General features: G+C 42.8%; 1 protein-coding gene across 3 annotated transcripts in view; it reads right to left on the bottom strand.

The window, feature by feature from the left end:
* Nucleotides 1-21,382, bottom strand: part of DOCK5 (dedicator of cytokinesis 5) — a 229,664-nt gene that overhangs the window by 200,310 nt on the left and 7,972 nt on the right. The window lies entirely within an intron of this gene.

The following is a 21,382-nucleotide window of genomic DNA, read 5'->3' as shown; positions in this document are numbered from 1 at the left end:
ACAAGAGTAAAAACTAGGAAAACAAAAAAACAAACAAAAAAAACACACCAGGTCTCCAGTTTCTCAAACGTTAAAAGGCTTCAAAAAGGGGACACTGCCAGACGCACACAAAGGAAAGGTTACAAATAGCTGCACCAGCCAGAAGGGGGCTGAAACCTAAAGATTATCAGCTTTTTTTTTTTTTTTTTTTTTTGCTACATTCATGTCTGTTTTCAGGAGGCTCCTGACTTTCCTGTGAAACAAAAATGTCTGGGTGGGGAGAGCTTTGGACATCAGAGAGACCCCGGAGAAGTCACTGCGGCCCATCCTGGTGCCCATTCATTTGAGGCTGAGGCTGGAAACACGGAGACCTTCCCCGTTTCCTAGGTCTGGGCCTGATGCACAGGAAACTTCTCTCTTGATTAGACGCCCACTGAGCCCAAGGTTTAACTTTCCATCTTCCATTCCAACACACACGCCCTGCCACTCTACCGAGAGCCCAGTCACGGGGGCTTTTCCAACAAACTCGTCCACCCATGACCATTGTAGGCAACCTCCAAGACTCCGCTCACAGTGAACCTTGCCTTTTTCTGCAAACCCAGAAACTAGCCTTTAAATTGCTCAGGGAATATTCTCCAAACAGCAGATTCATCCTTATTCAGGGTTTTGGCAGTCAAAACTCAGGGGTCAATTAAGCCACGCCAAGCCCTCGTGCCTTAATCTATTTCCTGAGCATTTCCCTGCCATGGCTGGGGAGGGTAGAGGATGGTGTCAGCCCCACCTAGAATCACGCTGGCCTGACACAGACCTCCCTTGCTGAGGTTTTCCTCTAGTCCAGCATAAAGGGGTTTTCGACCCTCTCTCTTGCAAGCATCGAAATAAAATTATTCAGACACTCTCTAGCTACTTCAGATGAATTGGTCACAGTCACGTGACACATCTGGATATTTCCTTTCAAAACAGACTTCGCAAGTGAAATGGGATCCAGATGTTTTGAGCAGAGGTACATCCAGTCCCCTTCCTAGGTGGTACCCACATAATGCAGACTCAATATAATTTGACTTTTGTGTATACTTCTTATTTCCCCGACTAGAATGTAAGCTCTTTCAAGACCCCACATGAAACTTGCCCGTGGCCCTTAGCACACTGTTGGCCCACAGTTGGTCCTTAAAAGCTGCTCTAATTAAAGAAGCAATAAATAACACAGACAGTTCAAGTGTATCAGACACAAGCCAAAGTCAAGAACAAAATGTTTCCTGAACAAGGCTATACAGATGGATTTAGATTTGGAAAAATCTTGATCCTCTTGTTAATTAAGACTACTCATAAAGCAAACAGCCAGATTAAAAAAAAAATAGCTAGCTATTTCGACCTGAATAGTTCTTTACATGAAAGCTGTCTTTTTTTTTTTTTTTTTTGAGACGGAGTCTCGCTCTGTCACCCAGGCTGGAGCACAGTGGCATAATCTCGGCTCACTGCAAACTCTGCCTCCCAGGTTCACGTCACTCTCCTGCCTCAGCCTCCAGAGTAGCTGGGACTACAGGTGCCCGCCACCATGCCCGGCTAATTTTTTTGTATTTTCAGTATAGACAGGGTTTCACCGTGTTAGCCAGGATGGTGTCGATCTCCTGACCTTGTGATCTGCCCGTCTCGGCCTCCCAAAGTGCTGGGATTACAGGCATGAGCCACCGTGCCCGGCGGAAGCTGTATTTCTAAAAAATCTGCATGATAAACTATGTAGATAGCATTTATTAATTAATTAATTAATTTAGAGATAGGCTCTTGCTCTGTTGCCTAGGCTGGAGTGCAGTGGCGTGATAGTAGCTCACTGTAGCCTTGACCTCCTGGGCTCAAGCGATCCTCCCGCTTCAGCCTCCAGAGTAGCTGGGACTACAGGTATGCACCACTGCACCAGACTAATTTTTTAATGTTTTTGCAGAGATGTGGTCTCTCTATGTTGCCTAGGCTGCTCTCAAACTCCTGGGCTCAAGTGATCCTTCCACCTCAGCCTCCCAAAGTGTTGGGATTACAAGCATGAGCCACTGTGCCTGGCCACAGACAGCATTTTATATTTCAGAAATCCTAACCCTTCTTTAAGACGCAAGTCAAATGCTTGCCCATATTTTATTGAGCACTTACTAGGTGTGTGCCAGGCCCTGTGTGGAAAGCTTTCTAGGCACTCATACAGTTTGTCTATACGATGCTGTGGGAGGTTCTAATACCATCCCCAGTGCATGGGTGATAAAACTGGCGTAGTTGTTCCCTGGGGCCTTCCTGACCTCTCCAATAGATAGTACTCACTTCCTCTCCTGAAACTCTATTTGGCACTTTCTGTGCTTCTCTTATGAGACACAGCAATTCTCCCATGTGCACAAAATAATGGAGACACCATCCTGTCCCCTCTGCTGTACTGTAAGTTACTTAAAGACAGGGATATCTGATTCCAATGGTACTCCGCAAAGCAGGCTATCCAGGTGCTGTTGACAGAACCAGGTTTGAGGACCACTGTCTTATTAAAGCAGCCCATTGCTGGTAATGAACCAAGTCTATGAAATGAATGGGTGGCTTATGAATAACCATTATTATTAGATGTCATTTGAGTACAGATAATTGTGTTTCCAGTAGACAAAGAAGTACCCCCACCTCAGCTCTGCCAGTCTCTCAACCTGTCTCCCACCTCTCCCTCCCTCCCTTCCCCCTCCCCTCATTCAGCTCCAGGAACATTGGCACTTTCCACTGCTCCTTAACTGTGCCACATCTTCTGCCTAGAATGTTCTTACTTTAGATTTGCATGGCTCAGTCCCTCTTTTTTGTTTTGGAGACAGTCTTGCTCTGTCGCCTAGGCTGGAGTGCAGTGGTGCCATCTCAGCTCACTGCAATCTCTGCCTCCCAGGCTCAAGCAATTCTCATGCCTCAGCCTCCCAAGTAGCTGGGATTACAGGCATGTGTCACCACACTTGGCTAATTTTTGTATTTTTCAGTAGAGATGGGGTTTCTCCATGTTGGGCAGGCTGGTCTTGAACTCTTGGCCTCAACTGATCCATCCACCTCGGCCTCCCAAAATGCTGGGATGACAGGCATGAGCCACAGCACCCGGCCTCAATCCCTCTTTTATTCACATCTTTTCCCACATATCCCCTCCACAGAGCCGTTATCTGACCATCCCAACTCGACAACAGCACCTCACCCCATCATTGTCTATGGCATCACTGTGCTTCATCAATATTTTCAAAGCCCTGATCACTGACATCATGCTATACATACTGTGCATTTGCTGTCTGTTTCTTCCCGCTTAGAATGCACCCATCAAGAGGTTATAGAGGGCCAGATGCAGTGTCTCATGCCTGTAATCTCAGCACTTTGGGAGCCCAAGGCAGGAGGATCGCTTGAGGCCAAGAGTTCAAGACTAGCCTGGACAAAATAGCAAGGCCCCATCTCTACTCCATAGATAGATAAATAGACAGATACACACACACACACAATTTATATATATATATATAATTAGCCAGGGATGGTGGCATGTGCCTGTAGTCCCAGCAGCTCAAGAGACTGAGAGGGGAGGATCATGGCGCCACTGCACTCTAGGCAACAAAGCGAGGCTGAGACCCTGTCTCTAATGAAAAAGAAGTATGGTGTCTTTTGAGGAAAACACAGGAGGCTCCCATGTTGCTTGCGCCTTCTGCACGAAATGCTGGCAGGGCAGGCTTGCCTCTTGTTGAGAGTAGAAGTGAAAGCCCAGCTGACATTCTAGGTTCCTTCCAAGATCCAAAGTCTCAGAAAAATGCAATTGTAGAGATACAAAAAAAGTTCAGACATCATCTCATGCAAGACTTCTTCTTAAGCTGGGATCCTTGAGTCCCCAAAGATTTCTAAACTTCCTAAAGTTGTATGTGAAATGTCATCGACAGACATATGCACCATTTTCTGTGGAAAGAATCCACAGCTTTCATTACAGTCTCAAAGGAGCTTTATTTCTCAAAAAGTTAAAATCCTCTCGGCATCATCCTTCATTATAGATGAAGAAGCAACTTCCGGAAGGTCAAATAGCTGATTAGTGGCAGAGTTTGAAGCAGAATTCACATGTGCTGATTTCTAAGCGGTCTCTTGCCTCCACCCCGCTCCCTCACAATGTTCACTTATTGAAAGGAAGGATCCTTCCCTGGCACTGCCAGACTGGCATCCTGGACCACTGGGCTCCCAGAGTAGCGACCTCATTGTGTCTCTGCCTGAGCCTCGGGCAAGACCCGCCATGCATGACTTTCCCTTTCCTAACAATTTAATTATTCACGAACTTGCGTGTGGTGAGAACATCAGACAGGGATGACGGCGCTAATGTGCTCTGAGCCTCCTTCAAATGGCATTTCATACTAGAGCAGTGCACCCGCGGCATCTTCACAGACCCTCCCTCACCAGATGCCCTCAGCAGATAAAGAACTCATTTTCCTTTCCCTGCTGCTAATGGCTCCAATTTTCTTGTGATTTTCTGTAATGGTAAATGCCAACAAAACATCACCCCACCACATGTTCCTACTGGCTATTCTTTCAACATCATGAATTCCAAACCAGCTCTGCTGGAATGAAAAAGAATGAAAAAATAATATTCACAAGTCACTTGGGAGGAGTGCAGGGAGGGAGGGAAGGCAAAGAAATGAAGGTCATGGGCATATTTTAACCTCAATCAGAAGCAAGTGATTTGTCCTCTATTCTTAAGAAATTTGCTATATAGGCATACCTAGGAGATACTGTGGGTTTGGTTCCAGACTGTGCAATAAAGCAAATATTGCAGTAAAGCCAATCACACAAATTTTTCGGTTCCCCTGTGCCTATAAAAGTTATGTTTACACTACAATTAAGTGTGTAATAGCATTATGTCTAAAAAATGTACAGACCTTAATTTGAAAATATTTTATTGCTAAAAAAATGCATATGATCATCTGAGCCTTCAAGGACTCTTAATTTTTTGGCTGGTGAAGGGTCTTGCTTTGATATTGATAGCAGCTCATGGATCAGGGTGGCAGTTGCTGAAGATTGGGGCAGCTGTGGCAATTTCTTAAAATAAGACAGCAATTAAGTTTGCCAGATCAATTGATACTTCCTTTCATGAAATATTTCTCTATAGCATGTGATGCTATTTGATAGCATTTCATAGTATTTCACCCACAGTATAACTTCTTTCAAATTTGGAGTCAATCCAGTCAAACCTTGCCACTGCTTTGTCAACAAGCTTATGGATTATTCTAAATCCTTGGTTGTCAACAATGTTCACAGCATCTTCACCAAGATAGAGTCCATCTCAAGAAACCACTTTCTTTGCTCATTCATAAAAAGTAACTCTTCTCTGCTCAAGTTTTATCAAGAGATTGCAGCAATTCTCACATCTTCAGGCTCCACTTCTAATTCTAGTGCTCTTGCTATTTCCACAACATCTGCAGGGACATGCTTCACTGAAATTTTGAACCCCTCAAAGTCATCCATGAGAATTGGAATCAATTTCTTCCACACTCCTACTAATATTGATATTTTGACCTCCTCCCATGAAACATCAATATTCTTTGTGGCATTTAGAATGGGGAATCCTTTCCAGAAGGTTTTTAATGTACTACACCTAGAACCATCAGCATAATCACTATTTGTGGCAGCCACCATTTCATGAAATGTATTCTTTTAAATAATCAGACTTTAAAGTCAAAATTATCCCTTGATCCATGGGCTGCAGTATTCATGTTGTGTCAGCAGGCATGAAAACATTAATCTCCTTGTACATCTCCATCTAAGCTCTTGGGTGACCTGGTGCATTGTCAATGGGCAGTAATATTTTGAATCAAGGAATCTTCTTTTTCTCAGCTGTAGGTCTCAACAGTAGGCTTAAAATAGTCAGTAAACCATGCTGTCAACAGATGTACTGTCATCCAGACTTTGCTGTTCCATTTATAGAGCACAGGCAGAGTAGATTTAGCATAATTGTTAAGGGCCCTCAGATTTTTCACAATGGTGAAAGAGCACTGGTTTCAATTTAAAGTCACCAGCTGCATTAGCCCCTAACAAGAGGGTCAGCCTATCCTTTGATGCCCGTCACTGACTTCTCCTCTCTAGCTATGAAAGTACTAGACAGCATCTTCATACAATAGAAGGCTATTTCATCTACACTTAAAATATGTTGTTAGTGTAGCCACTTTCATCAATATCTTCACTAGATCTTCTGGATAACTTGCTACAGCTTCTATATCAGCACTTGCTGCCTCACCTTGCACTTCTATGCTATGGCAATGGCTTCTTTTATTAAACGTCTTTCATCAAACTTCATGAACCATTGCTTTATTGATCGACCATGAATCTTATGGTCGATCAATAAAGTGATGTGCTATATAGAAGGAGGTATGTCTGCATTCATAGAAAGCTCCGCAAAGTACCCTGAGTTGCCACATAAACGTCTTCAGTGATGCCACGGTATTGCAAGGAACAGAGACTCACTCAAGTTGCCTCAGAAAAGGGATGTTTTAGACCTGGACTTGGAAAGCTGCTAAGAACAGGGGCCACTCTAGGGCTGTAGGGTCTCTCCACATCTGCTCCCCTCTCTCTATCAATCAGCTTTTTCAGTTTCCTTGTGGTTTCCATTCACAACATTGGCTTCCACATGACTTCAGGTTGCCACCAACTCAACTCCCAAACAACATCCTTTTAGCTTTTGCCCCTGTGGCAAAACATATTGGTATTTCTTCATTCAAATTCCCAAGAGAAGGAACCTGATTGAGTACTTACTTCTTTGCGTCAAACCATATGTCATTGTCCAGGCTACGGAATGGCCTCTGGGTAGTGTGTCCATCCATGGACAATCAGTGATGGCCACAGGAATCTTAGATGGTGTAAAACGAGGCTACCTAGGCCTTCCCTGGGTCTTCTATCCAGGCTGTGGGCAGGCAGGTACTGTAACTATTTGTCATGTAGGAACTAGCCCAGGTTTTTCACAGAATACTGGAGCAAACTTGTACTAGTTTGGAAGGGCCAACTGTTACATTTTCAGGAATTTTCAGGAATTCTGTGAGCTATCTCTTAATCCACTGCTGGTCTGAAATTGGCCACTGTGGGAGTATTTACACCACAGATATTGGCGAATGCTACAAACTCAAGTTTTTTCCTCCCACTCTACAGAGCTAGTTTACCAGCACACTATTGCAGCATGAATGGTTAAAGAGGAAGAAAAAAAATCAAGGTAAACAAGTCTCCCCGTAATCTGACAAAATCTATATCATTTCCCTCTTTTCCACTTTACCCAACCTTTGCTTCAGCAAGAATGGACAACTTCCTCATTATCCACTTGCCAAAAATAACTGCGTTAGGGCCAGGGCTCACGCTGTGCCAGGTCTCCAGCCTTCCCAAACCTGATGTCCATCTCTATAAAGTTCAACTTCTTCCCTGAAGCTTCCCCAACTCCCTCAATTAGAATAATCTCTGCTTCTCTAAACTCCGATAACCCCAATTGGACTTTTTTGCAACTTTTTTCATGTTCAGCCTTCCTTTCCCTGGAGTTATTTATGGCTTTATACTTTGGGGTCTTTTAATTCATTATAAACTTCCCACAAACAGAATCTATGTCCACTTCTCTTAAGTGTTAGGAGAAGTATCAATTAAGTGTGCAATGGCATTATCTCTGAGTATTCCAAGTGCTAAGTGCATACCTCCTACTCAGATACCTGGTGAATCGGTGAAGATGAACACAGCATTTATTTGCACAAGTCTTCAGTAACCCATGTCTCTCTCCCCTTCCCACACCTACAATTCTAGACCTGCAAACTCATGAGTTTGCCAACTGATTTGGGCCCTGACAACTGAATCAGCAACAGCAGGATTTTCAAGGCCAGAAGGCTGCTAAAGGCATGTATCTGATGTGCATGTGAATTACTTTCACTAGATTCAAATCCCTGTAAAAGAGGAGGGAAAAATCTAGGATTAAACTACAGAGATTGAACTTTGATCTGGCAACAGTGGACTCGTATTTCAAATAACACTCAACTCCCTCTGTCTCAGTCAGCTTAGGCTGCCATAACAAAATACCACACACCATGTGGCTTAAACAACAGAAATGTGTTTTCTAACAGCTCTGGGGGCTGGAAGTCCAAGATCAAGTTACCATCATGGTCAGTTTCTGGTGAGGGCTCTCTTCCTGGCTTATAGATGGCCACCCTCTCATTGTATCCTCACATAGCATAGAGAGAGAAAGAGAAAGACAGAAAGAGAGAGACAGAGGGAGAGAGAGCGAGAGACAGCAAGAGCGAGAGAGAGGGAGAGCGCTCTCCACATAAAAGAAGAGACCAGGCACAGGGGCTGACACCTGTAATCCAAGCATTTTGGGAGGCTGAGGCGGGAGGATTGCTTGAGGCCAGGAGTTCAAGACCAACCTGGCCAACATAATGAGACCCTGTCTGTACTTTAATTAACTTTTTAATAAAAGACATTTTTAAAAATAATTTTTTTTAAAAAAAAGCACTAATCCCCTCATGAGGGCCCCACCATGAACTCATCTAAACCTAATTATCTCCCAGGACCCATCTCCAAATACCATCACACTAGGGGCTGAGGCTTCAACATAGGAATTTGTGAGGGACATAATTCAGTCCATAGCACTCTGTTAAAATCAATCTTCCTTTAAATACTTTGGGAAAGACGACTGAGAGATTTGGGGAAATCTGAGAAGTGGAAACCAGATGAAAAAGATCACAAGTTCAGCCTCAGGGAGAGAAAATTAGTTCTTCCTATTACGTATGACTTAGCCAGTCTGAAGAGTATATGAAAGCCGCCAAGAAGTTAGAAAAAAGACTACTGGATTACCATCGGTATGTGAAGAAAATTTGGCCATAAAGTAATGGGGTTCTTTGCACCAAAGCTTTTGTAGACAAAGTTTCCTCAGTAAGTCTTCAGGCAGAAAGTTCAATGGCATGTCAACTTTAGATCCTAGCAGTTTTTAGTCCATTAATGTGGCCTAACAGGCATTGCTTAATTCATTTGCAGAAATTTTCAACAACTGAAAATTCATCACACTCTGAGAATCTAGAAGGTAATAGAAAATATTATCTCTGTTTTGCAGATGGAAAAACTAAGCTAAAGAGAGTCAAGCCACTTGGTCACTTCTGTAACAGAGACTGAAATACAAACCCAACTTCCTAATCCTGGGATCAATACTTCTGTTAGTTTCACTCCATGCACTATCCCCCAAAAACCTAAATGCCCCTAAAATTTTAAAAAATTTCTTGTATTAAAAAGTTAAAGTACAGACAGGGTCTCATTATGTTGTATCGACCATGAAGTCGATAATTCCTGAAGTTACTTCTATGAAGTCTATAATTCATCCAAACACATGCTATTAAAAAAATTGGCAAAGAATTCTCAGAACTGAGGCAGACAAATGAACATGGTATAAGTAACTATTTCTGCAAGAAAAACAAACAAACCCTCTAATCTTCCAAAAGTATAAAATCCTGTCACTCAAGGCTGCTGATAAAAGCAAGAAGATAAAGACATCTAAGACGAAAGAACACATGTTTCATTTTAGATATTTCTATTTCCTCCATCTGTATTTGTTGAGGAGCAATTTTAGGAAGGCAGGATCACTGAGATGCTGTACTTTTCCTAAGGTTTTACAACTGTTAGCTAATGCCTCCACAACACGGGATTTTGTACCTCAAGTCCTAAAAGACATTAAACCAAAAGTAAAGAGAGGCGAAAAAAGGCAAATACAAGAAAAAATCACTATGTCCATATGTCCTCCCTGACAGATTCCAATCTGATCTTTAAAATTGAGTCTTTTGGGCAACAAATGAGAGGCTCTCTCTTTTCCTGGTCTAAAATCTATCCCCATGCCACCACATTGTATCAGAATCGAAATGTCACCACAGGAGAGTGATAAAGGGTTTGCTTCATGGGGTGAGCTATTTGTTTTTGAAATAAGTCATGTTGTCAGAATCGGAACTGAGCAAGTATACCCATTTCTCATTCAGGAAAGAAAATATAAGACGGATTCAAAATTTCCAAGGCTCTTGGCTTAGATCACAGCTCAAACATGAAAAGAATTCTTCTGTAGCCTCAAACTATTTCTGAATTTGTGAGCTTACCAGTGGACCTCCCTGAAGCTATCAAACAATTTGAAAACAATCTTGAGCAGCAATTCTAATTCCGCCAAAGATAAACTGGATGCCACCCTCTGCCAAGCCATGTAAGGATCTTCTGAAAAATGACTCCAGTATATTCTATATGCAAGCAACTCTTTAATTCAAGAAGACATCAGCCGTCTTTCAGGCACATGAGATAGTCATTCAGGATTCTGTCATCAGTGGATTCCTATCTTCATATTCTATGATGATCTGGATGTTAAGACCAGAAATGGCTGGCTAAGAGCTACTGGTCACACATCCATGAATTCATGACACTGGAGATGTATTTGGTAGCACTCTTATCAAGCTAAAGAAAAGGAAAGCAGCCATTATGAATCCCTGCCTACTGCTTCTATGTGCGTTTCTATAGACTCTTTATCTTACACAGTAGTCTCCTAGTGTCCCCTGTGTCACCTTCTGTGGCTTCAGGTACTCAAGGTCCAAAAATATTAAATAAAAAAATTCAAAAACAAACTGCCGGGGTATTGCAGTGCTGGTGTTCAAGTCACCCTTATTTTACTTAATCATGGCCCCAAAGTGCAAGAGTGGTAATACTGGCATATTGTGTTGATTGTTCTTTTTTATTATTAGTTATTGTTGATAACCTCTTACTGTGCCTAATTTAGAAATTCAGCTTTATCATAAATATATTTGTATAGAAGAAGCATTGTATATACAAGCTTGAGTACTATCCGTGGTTTCAAGCATGCCTTGAGGATAAGGCGGGACTACTGTGTGATCCTCACCACCATCCAGCCCAGCAAGACCCTGGAACATAAAAGGTGCTCAGTGAACATGGGCTTCCTCAGAACAGTGAGGTGGGTTAGCCACAGTAAGGGGATTCACACGCAAGGTGGCGTGACTCAAAACATTTCCGTTAGTTTGTTGTGTGTGAATTCATTCATTCATTCATTCCTCTTTGGATTCCAGCCTGTTCTAAGCCAGTGAGTGAGTACCACCCCAAAAGCACAGGATCAGAAAAAAGTAACAGTCCCATCACCCAGAGATCCCTGGGAATTCAAATATTTTCCAGGGGTGGGTGCGGTGGCTCACACCTGTAATGCCAACAGTTTGGGAGGCCGAGGCAGGTGGATCGCTTGAGGACAGGAGTTCGAGACCAGCCTGGCCAACATGGCAAAACCCTATCTCTTCTAAAAATACAAAAATTAGCTGGGGGTGGTGGTGCATGCCTGTAGTCACAGCTACTTGGGGAGGCTGAGGCAGGAGAATCGCTTGAACCTGGGAGGCAGAGATTGCAGTGAGCCAAGATTGTGCCACTGCGCTCCAGCCTGGGTGACAGAGCGAGACTCTGTCTCAAAGAGAAGAAAAAAAAATATATATATATATGTTCTTTTCCAGGAAGATTCTTGCCATTTCTGGCCATAAGGCTCTAAAATCAAAAATATACTCAAATCTATTCTGAACTTTGAGGACAGGTTCTGAGCCAACCAGTATTAACTACTTGGTAATCAGCCCCACTCTGCAAACAAAGGCACCTGATTGCCAGGCTAGGGTACTGTCAGGGAGGCTGCGACTGAGCAAACTTTCAGATAGCGATCACGTACTGCCCACTGTACCAGGAAGTGTGCTAATCTTATTCCTTCCTTCTTACTTGACTTAGAGCCTTATATGACTTCACAAGGTAAAGAGTAATAAAATTTAGGAGACTTGGACTTCAAAAATCCCAGCCACAAGCAACTACTCTCCAAAACCTCACTCTGCAGCCAATGGCTCTTGCATCCACCTTGACGATTCTGATTTCAAGCATGGCTTGGCTGCCCGGCTCCACAGCCTGCAGGACTAAAGGTAGTAACCAGCGTTCTAAAGTTAGCTTAACCTGTTGCCCTAAACAAGTCAACATCTGTATCTCGATCTTCTTCAGTAACTCAAACATATTTTTTAAAAGGCATGTAATGTTAGTGATACTGTTAGAATATAGAAATAATTGTATATAAATGTTCTCTTTCACTATTGAAATACTTTGTTTTATGTAATGCTACTAGTGTTTTGTATGTCATGGGACTAAGTATTACCTTATCAAAATAATACAATTACATCATACTTTATTGTCTTCAAACAGAGAGAGGAGACGAAGCCTGAGGCTAATGGTTTATTCACCATGAAATAGCCATTTAGGCCGGGCACAGTGGCTCACGCCTGTAATCCCAGCATTTTGGGAGGCCGAGGTGGGCGGATCACCTGAGGTCAGGAGTTTGAGACCAGCCTGACCAAAATGGTGAAACCCTGTCTCTACTAAAAATTCAAAAATTAGCCAGGCATGGTGGCATGCACCTGTAATCCCAGCTACTCAGGAGGCTGAGGCAGGAGAATTGTTTGAACCCAGGAGGCGGAGGTTGCAGTGAGCCAAGATTGCACCACTGCACTCCAGTCTAGGTGACAAAGCAAGACTCCATCTCAAACAAAAAAAAAGAAGAGGAAGAAGAAATAGCCATTTAGATCCTTAAACAACCAACAAGTTAACACTACAATTAATAAGATGTAATTATGCAAGTTTTAAAAAGTAGGATTATAAAGAGATGAGACCAGCACAGGCATGTTTTATTTTGCCCTTTATTGAAGTAAAATATTGGATTTGGTTTTTGTTGATTAACAAAGAGATGGTCATAAGTAACTAACTGAATGGCAGAAAGCAAAATGTATTAAATTATAGATGGTCTAAGGTAACAAAAATGTGCTCTTATGTTTTCTTCTAAGAGCTTCCACTGTTTTATCTTTCATACAGCTGGAATCAATTTTTTATATGGTATTAGGTAGGGGTCCTGATACATTTTGTTCAGTAGAGATAAGCAAACGACTCAGTACCATTTTTTGAAAAGATCATCCTTCAACCACTACATGCCACTGTCACCTTTGTCAACACTTTATCTATCACTGTGTCAGATTCTTTTTAATGGCTGTATAGTTTTCCATTGTATGCATGTGCTATAAATTACTAAATCCATCCCTAATTAGCCAACACTTGAGAGTTTCCATGTTTTTGGTATAAATAATGCTATAATGAATAACCTTGTCCATGTATTATTCCCCACATGTGGAGTATATTTGTAAGATAAACTCAGAGAAACGGAGTTGCTAAGTTAAAGGGTATGTGCATTTTTAATCAATACATGATAGAGGTTATACCAACTTTAATTGGACTTTTCAAGTCACAATGAACTCCAAAGTATTATGATAAGATACAGCACATTGCCATTTCAGTTACTCCAAAGTTCCCAACATTTTTGGCCCTTAGGATTATTTTATAAAAGACATCAAATGTATAACAATGCTTCCAGTATCCACTGATTGAAAGTATATATAACCACATAAGTTCACAGAAAATGTGCCTCAGTATTCTGCAAAATGTAAATTAACAATCTAAAACAAATCATGCAGTCACAATTGGATAGACAGGCCTTCTCTGCTTATGGTAAAGAACAAGGGCAACTTGCTGTTTACTTTTGTTCTGAAGGAAGTTCAAAGCTCAGCACCAGCACCAGCACCAGCACCTCTGGTTCCACGTGGGTAGATATTGCCCCATTTTAGGAGTTTGCTCCCAATGGAGAATGACAGTGATTGTCTCTGCATGAGAAGAGGCTGCATCTCCTCCTCTAGAGTAAAGCTGTCCACTCCCAGCAAAGAGAATAGAGCAGAAGTTGGTCGGGCATGGTGGCTCACGCATGTAATCCCAACACTTTGGGAGGCCAAGGCGGGAGGATCACCTGAGGTCAGGAGTTCAAGACCAGCTTGGCCAACATGGTGAAACCCCGTCTCTACTAAAATACAAAAATTAGCCGGGTGTGGTGGCAAATGCTTATAATCCCAGTTACTAGGGAGGCTGAGGCAGGAGAATTGCTTGAACACAGGAGGTGGAGAGGTTGCAGTGAGCTGAGATGGTGCCACTGCACTCCAGCCTGGGCAACAAAGCAAGACTCCGTCTCACAAAAAAAAAAAAAAAAAAAAAAGAACAGAGCAGAAATGGAAGCTGAGGGAGAAGGCGCTTACTCAAACTTTTCCTAAGTCTTCAGAAGATGACATCAACTTTTATTTGAAATACAGGTCTGAAAAAGTAGAAATGTTCTCTCACATCCAGGTTACTAACATAATCCTTTATTAGCAATACATGACCCTTTCTTCACCCCTTAAACGTTTACTTTGCAAAACACAGTGATGTTCATTCTCAAATATGCCTGTGATGTAGTGACAATGCCACATTACTTATTAATTTTGCAACTGATGTCATGTCAATACCACGGTGCTAAGGACTGAAACCACGTGAGAAGTCAGTGGCCAAACCGTGGAACCCACAGTGTCACTTCCACTTTGCAGGCTCAAACCTCCTCAAACACACTTCCTTCCTAGACCTCTTAAAAAAGGGAAGATATTTAACAGCCGAACCTTACTTATAACAAAACCTCCACCTGGAAAAAACCCAGGAGACACAGGCATCTTCCCCTTTGGATGGAGAGGGGAGAGTTTACTCTTCCAACCTTAATGAGATCTGATTAACAAACCCCTCTCCAGAGTTGTAAGTAAGGAGAAAGATAGACAGCAAGTTGAAACAAAAATTTGCTACTAGCTGTGTGACTTTCAGGTAAGTCATCTGATGTCTCTGGGGCTTTTTTTCTTCTGATAAAATGAGGGTGTTAGCCAAGAGGTAATACTTACAAATTCCAGCTCTTAATATCTTCTGATTCTACATACAAGAGGGCAAAACTGTTAGATTTTGACAACTGAGTCTTATTTATGACTTAGTTTTTTTTTTTTTTTGAGATGGAGTCTCGCTCTGTTGCCCAGGTTGGAGTGCAGTGGCACGATCTCAGCTCACTGCAACGTCTGCCTCCCGGGTTCAAGTGATTTTTGTGCTTCAGCCTCCTGCATAGCTGGGATTACAGGCACACACTACCATGCCCAGCTAATTTTTGTATTTTTAGTTGAGATGGGGTTTCACCATGTTGGCCAGGCTGGTCTTGAAACTCCTGATCTTGGGTGATCTACCCGCCTCAGCTTCCCACAGTGCTGGGATCACAGGTATGAGACACCGTGTCTGGTCGTCACTTCGTCTTATAACTGGTCTCTGGCAGGGAAGGCTGGGTCATGAGAGCCGCATTGTTTCAGGCTCACAGAAAGTACCAATCAAATACGATGCAACTTGTTGCAGGTATACAGGTAACAAACCCATCAGGAGGGTGCATTCTAATGCACCTTGGCTGAGTCAGCAAACAGTTATTTTCAAGAGGGAATTAGTCTCCACTGTGTTTTCCTTCCCTCAAGCTGTTTTAAAAGACAAAGACACAGGCACAGTGCCTCATGCCTGTAATCCCAGCACTTTGGGAGGCCGACGCAGGCAGATCACGACATCAGGAGATCGAGACCATCCTGGCTAACACAGTGAAACCCCGTCTCTACTAAAAATACAAAAAATTAGCCGGGCATGGTGGTGGGCACCTGTAGTCCCAGCTGCTCAGGAGGCTGAGGCAGGAGAATGGCATGAAACAGGGAGGCTGAGCTTGCAGTGAGCCGAGATTGCGCCACAGCACTCCAGCCTGGGCGACAGAGCGAGACTCCGTCTCAAAAAAAAAAAAAAAAAAAAAATTAGCTTGGCATGGTTGCATGCACCTGTAGTCCCAGCTACTTGGGTGGCTGAGGCAGGAGAATCTCTTGAACCCAGGAAGGAGGCGAAGGTTGCAATGAGCCGAGATCACGCCATTGTACTCCACCCTGGTGACAGAGCGAGACTCCTTCTCAAAAAAAAAAAAAAAAAAAAAAAAAAAAGACAAAGACACTCACGATCCTTAGAGAGAGGGCATCTTTGGGGTCCAACTATTATCTGATGTGGACAGTGACAGGGTTTAATCAGCTGTGGAAATATGAGAGCAAACGGCACATTTGGGAAAAGGTGGATAATGACCATGAACCCATTCGAACAACAGTGGCTTTGCAATGGCACGGAGCTTTCTGAAAGACAAAGCCCACTTCTGTCTCTTGCTTGGGAAGTGGCTGCCAGCATTCAGACAATTGTTTGAGTGAGCCCAGGCTCTGAGAGGACATGGCCCAAACATTACTTGGAAAAATACAATTATCGTGCTCATCCACATCTCTGCCTCAAAATAATTTCTCAAAAAACACTTTTATAAAGCTTGACAATAAAACCCCCATTATTCCGGAGGTATGCTGGTGTAGTTATAAATCAGTCAAAGGACTCCCAAAGGGCTTATTATGTCCTTTAATGTCCACGGAGAGTAGGCATATTCTGGGTGATTTTACCTGTTTGAGGAAGGGGAAAACGATTTTTCTTTCTACTAATTTTTTTTTTAAATAATAGACAGGGTCTCACTATGTTGCCCAGGCTGGTCTCAAACTCCTGGGCTCAAGCAATCCTCCAGCCTCAGCCTCCTAAAGTGCTGGGATTACAGGCATGAGCCACCGTGCCCAGCCAAAATATTTAGTGAAGAACAAACTATGTGTTCCTTGACCACAGACATATGGTTCAATTCCGCTACAACTCATTCCAAAGAACTGGATGATTCCTTTTTTTTAATTCTTTTGAAAGTACTAAAATCTTTTATATGCATTGCATTATAACGTCATTGCATTGAATACTGCTGGCAATAAGCTAGAAGTTAGAAAAACTTTGCTTTATGGTAAAATTAAGTACAATGAGATTTGATTCCTTACATTCAAGCCCCACTGATTTGTCTCTTGAAATTTAGATGAGGAGAAAACACAAATTAATTTATATTTTCAGCTAACATGATGGCTACATGACAGCTATGGCCACAAGAAAAATTTAGACAGACTAATGTTTGAGTAACCACGGCTTCAAAGCCCCTTGCCAGTATTCTAAATTACTTTTTCTTCTTCTCCAAATTACTTGTGATTTCTCAGATTTTTTATTTAATTATTGAGTGTACAGTACATATGCTCTTTTTATAAGGAATCTCAACTCCTTGTATTAGAAATGGGAAATAACAGATGAATCTAAATGTCTTGTTTCTTCCATGAGACTGCGCCTTCTTTCCTTTCCAATTCATGTGCTCAACACAGCACCAACCAATGACTCAGAACCTCCTAAACTCTGTGCACCACATGGTCAAGCATTTTCTTTCCAGGTAGCCAAGTCTGCAATGCCCCTTCCTCCATAAAGCCTCCAGAAATAATGACCCAAAAATAAAAAAGCAAATCCCATCACTTCCATCTAATAATGCAACATTTATGATTCTAAGTCCTCACCCACCCCACAGGATTCATGTAATCTTTTGCTTATGCAGTTTATTAAATCTATTTTCTCTATTACTTGAATGTCCCTTTCTCTCTGCCTTTGATGTTTCTCTCATGGGAAATACACACAGGGTGGTATTTTCCAAAGTGTGGGCAAAATCCTGCTGATGGTAAGCAAGATGAATTTAAATAGATGATGGGGTCAGTATTCATTTATTCATACAGCATATATTCACTGAGGACTTACTATGAGCCAGGTGCTATTCCAGGGGCTGGGGCACACTGATGAAAAAGAGTTCATGTCCTCATAACTTTACATTCTAGTATGGGAGACAGACAGTAAACACTAACAAATAAATAAAGGAAAAGGGCTAGACATTCTGAGGTGTCAGCAAGGAGGTGGGATCATGCAGCTAGGGTTCTTCTCAGAGAAGGTTCTCTCTAAGCAGTGATTATTTGAAGGAAGACCTCAATATGACCAGAGAACCGGACATCTAAAGATCTAGGGAAACACATTCCATAAGAGGGAGGAGTAAGTGCCAAGGTCCTGAGTCAAGCTGAGCTTGGCGAGTTCAAAAACCAGAAATAAAGCTGGTGTGGCTGGAATGCAGAAGGGAAAGAGGTAGGCGGCAGGTCTGATCCCACAGGGCCTGGAGGGCATGACCAGGAACTTCAGTGCCATCCCAACTGCAATGGGAAGGTGGAAGCAGGGGTGGCAATGTCAGGTTCTTGCCTTTAAAAAGTTCCTCTTAGCTGGGCTTGGTGGTTCATGCCTGTAATTCCAGCACTTGTGAGGCTGAGGCAGGAGAATCACTTGAGGCCAGGAGTTCAAGACCAGCCTGGGCAACAGAGCAAGATGCCCATCTTAAAAAAAAAAAAAAAAAAAAAAAGTGGTAAGGAGTCCAGTTAGAAGACCATTGCAGCTGGGCGTGGTGACTCATTCCTGTAATGCCAGCACTTTGGGAGGCCAAGGCGGGTGGATCACTTGAGGTCAAGAGTTCAAGATCAGACTGGTCAACAAGATGAAATGCCGTGTCTACTAAAAATACAAAAATTAGCCAGGGATGGTGATGCGCACCTGTAGTCCCAGCTACTCGGGAGGCTAAGGCAGGAGAATCACTTGAACCCAGGAGGTGGAGGTTGCAGTGAGCCGAGATTGCGCCACTACACTCCACTCTGGGCGACAGAGCGAGACTCCGTCTCCAAAAGAAAAAAAAAAAATCCCGTTGCAGTAGCCCTGCAGACGCTAATGCAGGCTTGCATTGAAATGGAAACATCAGGAGCGGTAATCTGAGGACATATTTTGGAGGAAGGACAGACTGCACTTGATGACAGATAGAATGTGGGGTGACTCTTCGTGTTCTGCCTGGGCCACTGCACAGACAGCAAGAAACTGGGGGAAGTGCGGTTCTGGGGTTAGAGAGGATTCAAACTTCTGTTCTGGAAGCAGGGACTGCCTGTTAAGAAAAACACTGGGAGACGCCCAGTGAACAGCTGTATGTGATTCCGAAGCACAGGGAAGGGGTCTGGGGCTATCCATGTGGAAGGCTGCAGCAAATGAATGGGAATGAGAGCCAAGGCGGGGGATGAGATCACTTGGTATCAGGTAGATAAAGGAGACACAAAAGCCAGCCAGGCTATGGCAAGCCTTAAAGTTCTGGCAAAGCGGAGGGAAAGCAGGGAGGATGGAGGGTGGGGATATGGGAGGAAAACTGTGGAGAAATGGGATCAAAAGTCTAGAGACGAAAATGTTTCCAGAAGTAAAGTCAACTGCATCCAATCTGTGAACAAAAACAAACACATGGGGAAAGGAAGTGATTCCATTTTCAATTATCTTTTATTTTTTTGAGACAGAGTCTTGCTCTGTTACCCAGGCTGGAGTGTAGTGGCGTGATCTTGGCTCACTGCAACCTCCGCCTCCTGGGCTGAAGGGATTCTCCTACCTCAGCCTCCCTAGTAGCTGCAATGACAGGTGAGCACCACCACACCTGGCTTAATTTTTTTTTTTTTTTTTGTATTTTTTGTAGAGATAGGGTTTCACCATGTTGGCCAGGCTGGTCTCGAACTTCTGACTTCAGGTGATACACCCGCCTCAGCCTCCCAAAGTGCTGGGATTCAGGTGTGAGCCACCATGCCCGGCTTCAATTATCGTTTTGTGAAACTACAGTAGATCCTCATTGTTGACAGACTCCATATTTGCGAATTCACCTACTCACTAAAATATATATGGAACCTTAAAACCAATACTCCTGCACAAGTTCCTAGCTAAGGGTGAGCAAGGTGATGCTCTGCATTCTTTTTTCAGCTAACATATTGTAAACAAGTGTCTTTTTCAGGGTCTATTTACTGCCACATTTCTCTTATTTTTCTGCCTTTTTTTCGACCAGGGTCTCACTCGCTCACCCAGGCTGGAGTGCAGTGGCACGATCACAGCTAACTGCAGCCTTCACCTCCCCAGGCTCAGATGATCCTCTCACCTCAGCCTCCCAAGTAGGGGGACCACAACCACATGTTACCATGCCCAGCTAATTTTTGTATTTTTTTTTGTAGAGACGGGGTTGCACAACGTTGCCCAGGCTGGTTTCAAACTCCTGGGCTTAAGCAATCCTCTCGTTTCAGTCTCCCAAAGTGCTGGGATTACAAGTGTGAACCACCACATTTGGCCTCATTTTTGTGCTTTTTGCTGGTGATTTTGCTATTTAAAATGGTCCCAAGCATAGTGCTACAGTGCTGTCTAAGTACCTAAATGCTAAAAAAAAAGCTGTAATGTGCCTTAAAAAAAAAATACACGTTAGATAAGTTTCTTCATTCAGGCATGAGTTACAGTGCTTTTTGCCATGGGCTCAATGTTAGTGAACCAACTATATATGTTAAATAAGGTAACTTTAAACACGAACACACATAAAATAAGGTTATGTATTGATCGGCTGATGAAAAGCTTGTGACCAGAGGCTCACAGGAACCCTGCCTCTCCCCTAGGAGCAACGGGTCAGTATTCACTAACTCAGTGTTCACTGTGACTAAGTAGAACATAATTACCATGAATAATGAGAATGGACACTATACCGAAGAGAAAGATTCCATTGGGTATCAGCTTCCTCCTTTTTTAATGAAGAAAAAGCAGGTCTGGGGCTCTAGGCTTGACAGCAACAGTATCCAGCCAGAATCTAATACACCCCTTTTATTTTTGTTGCTTTCATTTTTACAATTGTTTCTTTTCTACAGCAAGTAGTGGTAGAAAGATAAGGCTTTCTTTTTCAGTAACTGCTAAAATTAAAAAAGAAAACAAGCAGACAATATAAAGAAAATATAACATAGAAAATAGTATAGGCTGAGCGTGGTAGCTGGCGCCTGTAATCCCAATACTTTGGGAGGCCAAGACAGGAGGACTGCTTCAGCCCAGGAGCCCAAGACCAGCCTGGGAAACACAGTGAGACCCTGTGTCTACGAAAACAACAACAACAAAAATTAGCCAGGCATGGTAGTGTGTGTCTGTAGTTCTAGCTATTCCAGAGGCTGAGGTGGGAGAATCGCTTGAGCTCAGGAAGTCCAGGCAGCAGTGAGCCGAGATTGCACCACTGCACTCCAGCCTGGGCAACACAGTGAGACCCTATCTCTTAAAAGAAAAACAAAAAAGAATACAGATGGAAATGGGTATAGCAATAGCCCTGAAGATGCTACACAGTGGTACCTGAACAGGGCAAAACCAAGGTGACGATGAACAAGTGGAACTTGGGAAACACAACATGGGTTAAATATTTTGTTTTTGCTAGTTTAACCATTGTGGAAGACAGTGTGGCGATTCCTCAGCTATCTAGAACTAGAAATACCATTTGACCCAGCCATCCCATTACTGGGTATATACCCAAAGGATTATAAGTCATGCTGCTATAAAGACACATGCACATGTATGTTTATTGTGGCACTATTCACAATAGCAAAGACTTGGAACCAACCCAAATGTCCATCAATGATAGACTGGATTAAGAAAATGTGATACATATACACCATGGAATACTATGCAGCCATAAAAAAGG

Source organism: Pan troglodytes, chromosome 7, assembly GCF_028858775.2.
Source record: "Pan troglodytes isolate AG18354 chromosome 7, NHGRI_mPanTro3-v2.0_pri, whole genome shotgun sequence".
Lineage (NCBI taxonomy): Eukaryota > Metazoa > Chordata > Mammalia > Primates > Hominidae > Pan > Pan troglodytes.
The sequence above is the reverse complement of the archived record's forward strand: the minus strand, read 5'-3'. Positions and strand labels throughout refer to the sequence as shown.